Raw genomic sequence first — 10,243 nt, forward strand, 5'->3', positions numbered from 1 at the left:
ACAGTGCGGAGCCCTTCAGGTATACTAGCACGTTTTCTTTTGGTTTTGGGAAAGCTGACAATTATTACGGTATTTTAATACATAGAGAATACTCTTTCAAGTTTAGAGCAGTGCTTCCTAAGAGCATGAATATAGCAACCTGTCCGTTCACCTAAAACAGTATGTGTTTTTGGTCCAGACTAATACATCAACAACCAAGAGGATGCAGCTGCTGTTTCCTTAAATACTGCCAAATCTCATGCCTCTACTGGTGGTACTTGTGTAAACATTCTCTCAACAAGGCAGATAAATAATGATGTATCTGCTACAATCTTACTATATTTAGAAATAGAAAAAGTTAGTTTTCAATTGTACACTATTTTTTGAAAGTCGCAAAGAAATAGTGACAGTTCTACCTAAAAATAACCATGCGAACAACTTTCTAAATATCACGCATGGATTGAAACTGGACAAAGACTGTAGATAGTGTAGAAGTTCTTCATGAATCACTGTAAAGTGAAAAGATAGTCATATGTAAAATAGCGTGAGTGTATCTTAACGGTTTGCTTTCTTTTGTGTGGTAACACATTTGCCTTCGTTTAACTGAATCTGTATCTTCAAGAGATCATCTGTATCTTTTCTGTCAAATGGTGATTGGCTTTCATTATCCAGAAGGTTAGATATAAGTAGATATTACTTCTATTACTGACCTCGGTTGGAAAAGAAATTAGTGGGAAATTGCACATTCTGAAGGAATTTCCTTTCCACAAAATGCTTACACTAACAAGGCGCTGAGGGTCTTTAATCTCCTTTTGAGTCAAATGGTTTGAGGTGCTCTCCTCCAAACAGTAAGAACCTTTTAAACAGCTACTGATTCCTGTTTTGCTGTGGCTAGGAGCGGCTAGGAAAAACCCAATGACGGGATATAGTAGGGGATATTTACCTTTCTTTTGGGGAACTAAAGTATTTTAATAAGAGGTGAAGAAAATAGCATTCATCAAAAAGAAAGAGGAAAACTAAACAGGCTAAATAAATTGATTAAGTTAGAATTTGGATTGACGCTGAAGTAATGATTGAGATATATGACTGTATCTGAGGTTTTTTAGTCTTCTTAGATTAACAAGGGGAAGGAATAGATGGGAATAAAAGAAGAGGTCGTCATAGAGCTACCAGGCGTAAATTCTGCTTTCCAGTGAAGATGAACACCCCTGGGCTCCCTGCCTGGCCACGGCTCCCTTCCTGCCCTGTTCAGCACAGCCGGGACTGCACAATCTGCCAGGTGCCAGGACTTTTCCCTGCACACCCAGTAAACCAGGAGCCCCACCATGGATACTGCTCTGCAGGTTGAATTTTCTTAGCCCATGCAAGAGAGAAAATCATGGAGGTAAGAGGCAGGCTTTTAAAACCATAATTAATGTAGGGCTGGCTGCTGGCATGAAAATCCTTCCTCAGGCAGTGAAAGCTTCACTGTAAATCTCACTCTGTGGGTAAATGCTTTTGTAATTCAAAGCAACACCCCCTGTGGCCCCTGCTACTGTCAACCCTTCTTTGCCAAGTGCTTTTGTGTGTTGGTGTTTGACACAATAAATCTCTCTTGCTTGTAGCTTTAATTAGGGTGTGCTGGTAGATGATCTTTTTCCACAGCACAGCTGGGAAGCCTGTTCAAGGGACAAAAATCATAGTCCTCTCTGAGGTCAGCTTGGTGAGATAACTGTGTGTGCCATGCTATAAGGGTTTCTGCTTGGAACCTGGCGGAGAGTGCCCTTTCCTACCTTGCTGGGTTTCAGCAGAATTAATGCCATGGGTTACTGCTTAGCATATACCAGGAGTTAGGGTCCTAGCTTAAAAGAAAAAAAAATAGCCCTAGGTAAAATAAACAAACAAATCTGGCTGAAGCATCTTCTGAAAAAAAAAAAATTGTGTGCACCTGGTGCATGAATCCTTCCTCAGCTACCAATTTAGCTAGGAAAAGTGAGGAAAGCAGGAAGGGAAAATCACAGTTTTAAGAGCATTTTTTAATCCTCTCTGCTCCTGCAGGCAAATTTCGTGTAGCATCTCACCAGGAACAAGAAAACACTGTTGACTATTGATATATATATATTTTTTGTTGTTTTTAGTAGTAACCTGCCTTATAAGAACTGACAGGCGAGGAGGAAAACTGCAGTTAGGATCCAATTTATCAAGTGTCACCTTTGGTGCTTCTATCTACTGTTTTTCTGCTAAGACCCATGCCTAGTTATGGTTAGAAAAGCAGTATGTCTGTATTTTCATTGGCCCTAAGCTCCGGTTGTGAACCTGGGCTTTAAAATACTTTTGGTGCTCAACTAGAATGAGGGGTCTGGAAGAATTGGTACAATGCCTACCCCACAACAGGAATACAGACCTCTCCTTCTATCCAGAAATGTCTCTGTGTCAAATGGATTGTGCATGTGTGTTTTTATATGTACATGGATGTTCTGCATGGACAGTTTTGAGTCGATAGGAGTTTTTTAGATCTTTGCTACCATTTATCTCCAGCAGCTGAAAGGGAAGATTTTTACAAGGTGAATGTGCTGATCAAACTCAGTGCTGAAAGGGGTTGTCTCCTCTGGCCTCTTCCCTTGTGCTACCCATGGCTGGTATCTGATTAAACTGGCAGAAAATTTATTGATTAAAAAAAATTAATAGCTTCCTGCTGATTTAGTTTAGTTCTTTGTTTGAAAAAGTAGACTTGTACATGATCCATTACCAGGAATTACAACTTTATGACCATGTAATCAGTTGGTTTGTGTGTAGATCGCTGTCAATTATAGTTGCAGTTAAAGGAGTTTCTCAAATAAAAATTGCGTGTTTTGTGATCTGGGTCTTGTGTTGCTGAAGAGAATCCATGAGATCAAAATAATAAAATCTAAATTAGTTTCAGAAACTGGAGTAGTCAGGCTTCCCTGGCAACTGATTTAGTTTTATAGTAATTTCCTGTTTGTTCAACTGTTAAAAGTATTTTTGTTTGTTACTCAGTGCGAAGTCCCCCAGGGAGAAACTGACAGTCAGTAGAAAATGTTAGTATCATCCATTTTATGAATAATAGTATCTTAGATAAAGTATCTTCAAAAGATGAGGTTTGGATAATTTTTCCCCCCTTCTCTGGTGTTACCTTTCTAATGCTAATATGATATGAGATATTTCACAGTAGACTGTTTTTCTGCCCCTACATTTATAGGGAAAACAGCCAAGGAGAGAAATAATGATAGAGCTGAATGTGTCACGATGAATCAGATTCATGCGAAAGGAAAACCATGCCTGCTAGCTTTAAGCAATGAAGAAAGAAATGCCCATGGAAACAGTTTGTATTGGCCAATTGCTTTCTAATCAGTGTTGTGTTAGTATCAAGTTACGGCCACCAAATATAAGCAAAAATTTCTTTTCATACTTCCTTTTTCAAGACAGGAGAAGTCTACAGGTATAAAATATCCTTATGTAATGCTTACTAGAGTTTTCCTCGGAGTATTTTTTTAAACATTTATTTCCTACTTAACCTTTCCGTTTCATTTGTTCAGAAGTTATAACCTCTTTAGTGAACAGGTTATAATTATTCTTTTCTGTCCTGTGAAGATAAACTGTTTCTGGAGAAAAAATATAAAACTGATACTGAATTTCTTTTTTTTTGAATGATTTTTCCCCTAGCTGACTCTGTTTTTAAAATCTGATGTAGCTCCTAATCCAAGAAACACCTTTTATACAGATGCCTGGTAGTGGCCATTTCCTCAAACAAAGGCCAGAATGTTTAGATTTAAATAGGACCTGTTCTTTTCTCCTCTGCTTATTGTGAACCATGGAGGCTGAAATCCAGATATCCAGAGTTTGTAGGGATACTTACCACCTGTATGTTCTGGAAAGCGAAAATAAGAGTGTTAAAACACTGCGTGCATAGGATGATTTGCTGTTTTTTATTGCATGGTTTTGTGCTTTATGCTGTCAGACTTTGGGCATCCAGGAGGAACTTGGAAGTGTATTCCTGTATTACCAGCTCTGCTTTCCAGCAGCTACAAGAGGCCAAGTGCTCCTACAGGGGCTGAGTTGCTAGAGGTTGCCCCAACATTGCTTGTTTTCAGAAGTGCCCCCAGAGGGGAGATGCTGATGGAGTGCCTCCTCCCTCCATATCTCCTACCTCTGTGCCTCTATGCTGTCTGTAGAGGGTGTAGCCTGTCTTTCCTACTGGCCTCTATTGACAGTGCAGGGATTGTGACTGATTCTTGGTTGTTCCTGGGCTTGCCATTTAACGAATAACCAGGATTAATATCAACTACCCTGGAGCTTGTTTTTCTAGACAGAGGCCTTGACTCACTCAGGCTCAGTTCTGAGGGTATGTACTCTTTGCCAGCAGTCCTGGTTTAAATTATTCACCATGTTCTGCTGCTCATTTACCCATTTCCATTGAAGTCTATGGAAAGAGTCTCATTTATTTCAATATGGTTCGTCTTGGATTTTTTGTATTTATTTTTATGTTCTTTCCAACATCTGATTTATATAAAAAGTTACATAAAATCGGAATGATTTTATCTGCATTATATAAACACTGAAGTTCAAGATTGAAATGGGAAGGAAAAAAGATAGCATTAAAACTTCAGCCTACGCCATGCTGTCTGCTACTACGTTGAGTTCCACCAGGACACCTGTAATGCTTCAAACTGAGCTGCCTAAAAAACCCCAAATCACTCAAATCACACAAAACCAGTCTTTGTTCTGAAGAAGTTTTAAAACGGCATTGGTTTCCTTATTCAGTTTACAATGTGGCTTCACACTCTCAGTTCAACTGAAGGATTGAGATGCTCCAGCACGGGACAGCAGATATGGTGTTAGCTTAAGCCGGCATTGTTGCCGCTTACAACATTTTCAAACCCTATCCTAGACTTCCCATTTTTAGAGGGCTACATAGCATCACTTTGTTGATAGTTGCCACTCCGCCAGTCTTTCCAGAGTTCCCCATATCACTTTCATTTGTTGGTCCATGCTTTTCAAGGCAAGACTCTTCCTAGATTTGGTGAGAAAGGAGAACATGGTGAGAAGCAGCTTTCCTTTTTTCTGTGACTCAACTTATTTTTATTTCTTGTTTGGTCCTGGTGTTAATGCCGTCTAAAATCTGAAGTCCTACCTTGCTGACCTCAGCTGAAATTTTGATAGTTGGGAAGCAATTTTTATTTCAATCCTTCCAGATGGTTAAGGGTTACTTTCTGTTCTAGAAACTGCTGGTGTCCTCGTGTGCAGCATCTCTTGTGTGTTAACCTCCATTTTTTGTGTGTACCATGACCCAATACTTCAATATCTGTTCTATTCATGATCTGATCCATAGATCTAGTATCTAATCACAGAGTATGTATTTCTCTCTAGAATCCAGTCTGTCCTAATAATGATGCACTAGGACTTTAAAGGTGAGCCATAACTGTACTTGTGGAGATGTCATGGAGTATAAGAGAATCCCCTTCCCGCCCAACAAACCAAAGCCCTCCAAAAAATTATCATCACCAGAATGAAGTAGACCTTGTGGTAAATAACCCAAGAAGATTTTGGCAATGCATTTTCAATTCAGCATGGCTGAATTGGTTTTAATATACAGTGAGGTGGAGAACTGAGAGCTTTTCATACAAGTGGATATAACATTGCTCTCCACAGAGGCAGTTGGGTCTGTTTATTCTCACTTGTGATTGCTTGCACTGAGGAGAGTTTAGCATTTAAATCTTACTTTGACTCATTGGCAGGTGGGGTCTTCACACATTTGAGAACAAGTGACCAGGACAAGGGGCTTCAGCCTTTGTTCTTTCTAATAGGGTACATCCTAAATGCACTGCAGCCCTTTAGGTAAGGATAACTTCTAATTCACTCATTAGCATTATTCCTTTAAGCAGCCATGACTGAAAAATATTGTGGGCATAACAGAAAACTAAATCAGATAAAATCAATATTTTTTTATTTCTAAAATTAAAGGAACAAAGTATTTCAAGTATTTAGGTGCACTTGTAGCTGTAGTCTGGTGAAAAAAAGGGTAAATTACATGCATTGCAGTTCACATTAGGGTAACTGGTTCCTAAGAACTTGCCTTTAAATGCTCCTCTCTTTCTAGGTCATCTAATTTTCATCTGCATTAGGAAACAAAATTGGTTTATGTAAGCCCATAGTAAACTCGGGACACTGTTTTTGCAGTGTTGCTTTATTTACATTCCAGTGTTATTAATGTTATTATATAGTTGTGGGAATATGTGATGATAACAAAATCAGTATATACATCTGAATTTGAGAAATGTAATATTTTTTTTGATTTTTAGACAATTTAATCTAAACAAAGTCAGATCTTATAGAAGTAATTCATCACAGGGTTTATGCTCTTCCCTACCTAACAGTAGTCAGCAGCCTCAGAGTTCACGTAAAAGTGTTTTGTATCAACTCTGAAAAATTCCAGATCTCTAAGCCTTTCAGTACATCAGTATTAATGTAAGTAGTAAAACTGAATAAATAGATAGACATAGTCCTTAGCACAGAAATGACAGAAAATTTTCCAGTACTGCTTTTTTTTATTGCTGCTTGGATTATAGTTGTTTTTGCTTCTTTTCTTCTATAGGGCTAAATCATAGAAATGCACAAGAACTACTTTCTACAGACAAATACAATTTGGTAAGATTTCTAGAAAGGCGATTAAGGTAAATATGTTTGTTAATTGATTTACTCTTAACTGCAAAAACCCCATATTTGCTAACAGCTCCAGTTTCTCTGAGCTTTAAGTTCTTAAAAGTATAGATTGTCTACAAAAAGGTTGGAAAATTGTGAATATGCTTTCTTTTTCTTTCCTTCTTTTTCTTTTTTTCTTTTTGTTTCAAGAGGATTTTTTTTGAACACTCAAGTTTGTAGCTTTTTCTTTAATAATTTTATTAACAATTTTAATAGTGTTCTAAAATAATTTTCTTCAATAATTTGTAAATAATTTTTCTAATTTTTTTTTTTCTTTAATAACGCATGGGGCTTTCAGCAACCTAATTTGGAAATAGTTGATCGTTAAAGGTTGCTTCCAACCCAAACCATTCCATGGTTGTATCATTCTAATTTTAGGAAAAGAAAGTCTTAAGCATGTGTGGATTGTATCCAGTAACTCATATGAAATAAGGAAAAAGAGTGGAGAAAAGACTTCCTTGTACAAGTGGTTTTGCAGGATAGTAAGGGTGGTCTGTATTGTAGTTGTGAAGATCCTGGGAAGAATGGTATGGTACCTCACCGACCTCTCTGACGCGGATGAGAAAATCTCTTCACTCCCTGCTCTGCACCACAGCTGTTTGTTGAACTTGAGTCAACTTAGGTACTCATTTCATTTCAGAGTAGGCTTGTTTAACTCACCAATGCAGCAAATAGATTTTTTTTTTTTTCTTCTTGGATTAATTTAATTCATTCATTTTTGATGAAATGAGTGCCGGAGTCTGTGCTAAGGCAGAGGGAAGAGTGAAATTGTGCAACTGAATATGAAGGGGAAAGAGCCGGGAAGGAAGCAAAGAGGAGAAATAAGCTGTTATTTTGGTTTAGGCATAATGTGAATCCTTAGCACTTAGATAAAGTTAGGTGGGAGGAGTCCATACTACAAGGGATTTACTACTGAATAATAAAAACATTCATGTTAACAATTAGAAAGCAGCAGGTCTTAAATACTTAGCTAAATTAACTGGATCCTTTTCTGATTTAAAACTGGTTGACTGTGCATAAGGAGAAGGATCATCTCAATTAGGAATGTATTAAGTAGTAGAATAAGCTAGGGAGTATCTTTTAGTGAACTGCTCTGTCTCTTAGGAATGCCTGTTATGCTGGAGAATCTTGTGGTTGCCAGTTTTAATTGTTGTATGCGAATCAGGTTCTCGTAGAAGAAGCAGTTTCACGTCCTTCCTTACCTCTCCCGTGCTTGGTTCCAGCCATGCATTCCTGTCTTGTCCTGTAGGATCTTGTGTATCTATCTGAGCTAACTCGCTAGCTGACCCAAAGGAAGCTGTTCAGTTTATTGGGATGGATTAGTTTTCTGATAGGTCAACAAATTGAATCATGTTGGTAGGTAGTCTGATGAGCAAGGTTGAGACTGAAGGAAGTAGGGGTAGCAGGACTATGCCTTTCTTTTGCAGCAGCAAGCAGCTAGAATTGGCTAACAATTGTCATCATATCATCAGAGCACGAAACGGGATCCTTTTAATGGAATTGCATGCTTTATAAAAATACATATTTCAATTCTTGTGTGTGTCAATGTTCTATATTCTGTCTCATTCTGGGTACTGACATGGTGGTGAAGTCAGAGCAAATGTATATATATGCGTGTGTGTGCGTAATTTTTTTTTTTTTTTAAAGATTAGACTCTGCTTAAATTTGAGAAATTTACACTGGTATGCTTGAGTAAATCCTCCTACCCTCTTTCCCCACTCTTAGGGTATTTGCATGGAAGATGAAAACTGAGATTTTTATGGGTAAGTCTTTTCATTCTTTGACTGTTTAACCAGGAATATTTTTATGTACCTACAAGTTAATGCAGGAAGGTACTGAACACTTGCCTGTATCTACTAAAGTGCCTTAGTATGTATGATATAAAACATGTGTAGCTCTATTGAAGTAATTAAACCATTACCATTAAAACAGGTGCTAAAATACTGGGTTGAGTTGGGTTCAGAAAACTCAACACCTTGCAATGTCAAATATAGCCAGACACTTTCTGCTGTTTCACTGTATATCTTCACTCCTGCAAGAAAACATATATAAGCAAAATCTACTGGTTTAGATATGCTGGTGAAATCCAGAGTAATGCTCTTACCATGGTATTGGAGAAAACAAAAATGTTAATCTTCAAAATACGTTGTTTACCCTCAGAATCTTTCAGAAAGGTGAGGTAGATTCGTTAGTCATTCAGCTAACACTAGCGTTTCAGCATAATTTGGATAACTAAAGAGTTTAGCCTTAAAGAGGCAACCTTTTCTTTCTATTGCATGAGAGAAAAGAATGAAATTTTCTAGCTTTTTGAAGCAAGCTTCTTTTATTAAGTTGCACAAGTTTCATGCCTGTTGTAGTTTTTACAATGCCTTTGAGATGGGTCAGCTAGTGGGTCTTAGTCATAGCCTATCGTTTATTTGAAAAGTGCATGCATATTTTTTTTCATACTTTCCTAAAAGCTATGCTGCTCATGTGTACTAAAACAGAAAATATCTTAATCCTCTGAAACCAATGCCTTCCTTTTTTAAATTTTCAGGCTGAGATGCCCTGCCACTGAAGGGTATTGCTCGTCTGACAGATACTTCAAGCATAGCAAATAATTGGCATTGCAGGGAAAAAAAGTATTTTGGTTTTATAATTGAGGAGCTAATTTAAAATAGTCTTATCTTACTGATAGCATGTGCTAAGGAAGATCCATGATACTTCACTATGAGTAAGCAGTACACAGAGCAGTTATAAGGTCAACGAGTTTGAAGTAGGACATACTGCACTGAACGCCTAATTTACAGAGTACGTACTTTTGCCTTAGGCTTCTTCAAAGCTCTATCGATCAGCCGACTGGATTAGTAAAGCAGCTGAAGTTTTTTTAAAACCTTGGCCAGAGTCACCAGCACTGATTTTGCACCACTAAAGGCTTAGGGGAAACATATTGCTGCTAAATTTTGACTGTTGTTGAAGTGGAAAATGGCCACAGTGCACTGAATGATCTTAGGAGGTGTACACAGTTGCTAAAAAAAATTCCTCCCTTTTTTTGCTTCCACCCAGAATAATGGGTTGTTTCACTGGACTTCCCCAGAGTCTAATTTCTTCCTTTTCATTAGGAGGATTATTGTAGAGATTATGCAACAGTTCAGAAAGTATGGGCACAGATTTACTGTCTTCCAAATGTGTAAGCCCCACATATAGAACTTTTAAAGTAAATGTTAAAGTTTTTTAAGTGGCATGTGAATAGCATTCTGTCTCTTAAAATGTATTTCAAATAAATGAATGTTTGATGACATAAGGAATAGGAACTTGGCAGGGTTTTAATTTTAGAGACTGATATAGTTCAGAGAAATGTCTTGGAGTAAGGAGGCTGGTGCCAGTCCACTGCCCAAACTGAATATCTTTTTCTATACTAGGTTAAGGATTACTCAAAGGATTGATTTACCAGTGTTTCATTTCCAGAGGGCAAGGAGGGAGTGGAACTCCTTTACAATTATTAATGGTTTGCTTAAATTTAGTGAAAGAGAACTCACAATAGTGTGATTTATTTTAGAGGACTTCTGGAATACAGCAGCTTCTG

This window comes from Platalea leucorodia, assembly GCF_965183815.1.
Source record: "Platalea leucorodia genome assembly, chromosome: 4".
NCBI lineage: Eukaryota > Metazoa > Chordata > Aves > Pelecaniformes > Threskiornithidae > Platalea > Platalea leucorodia.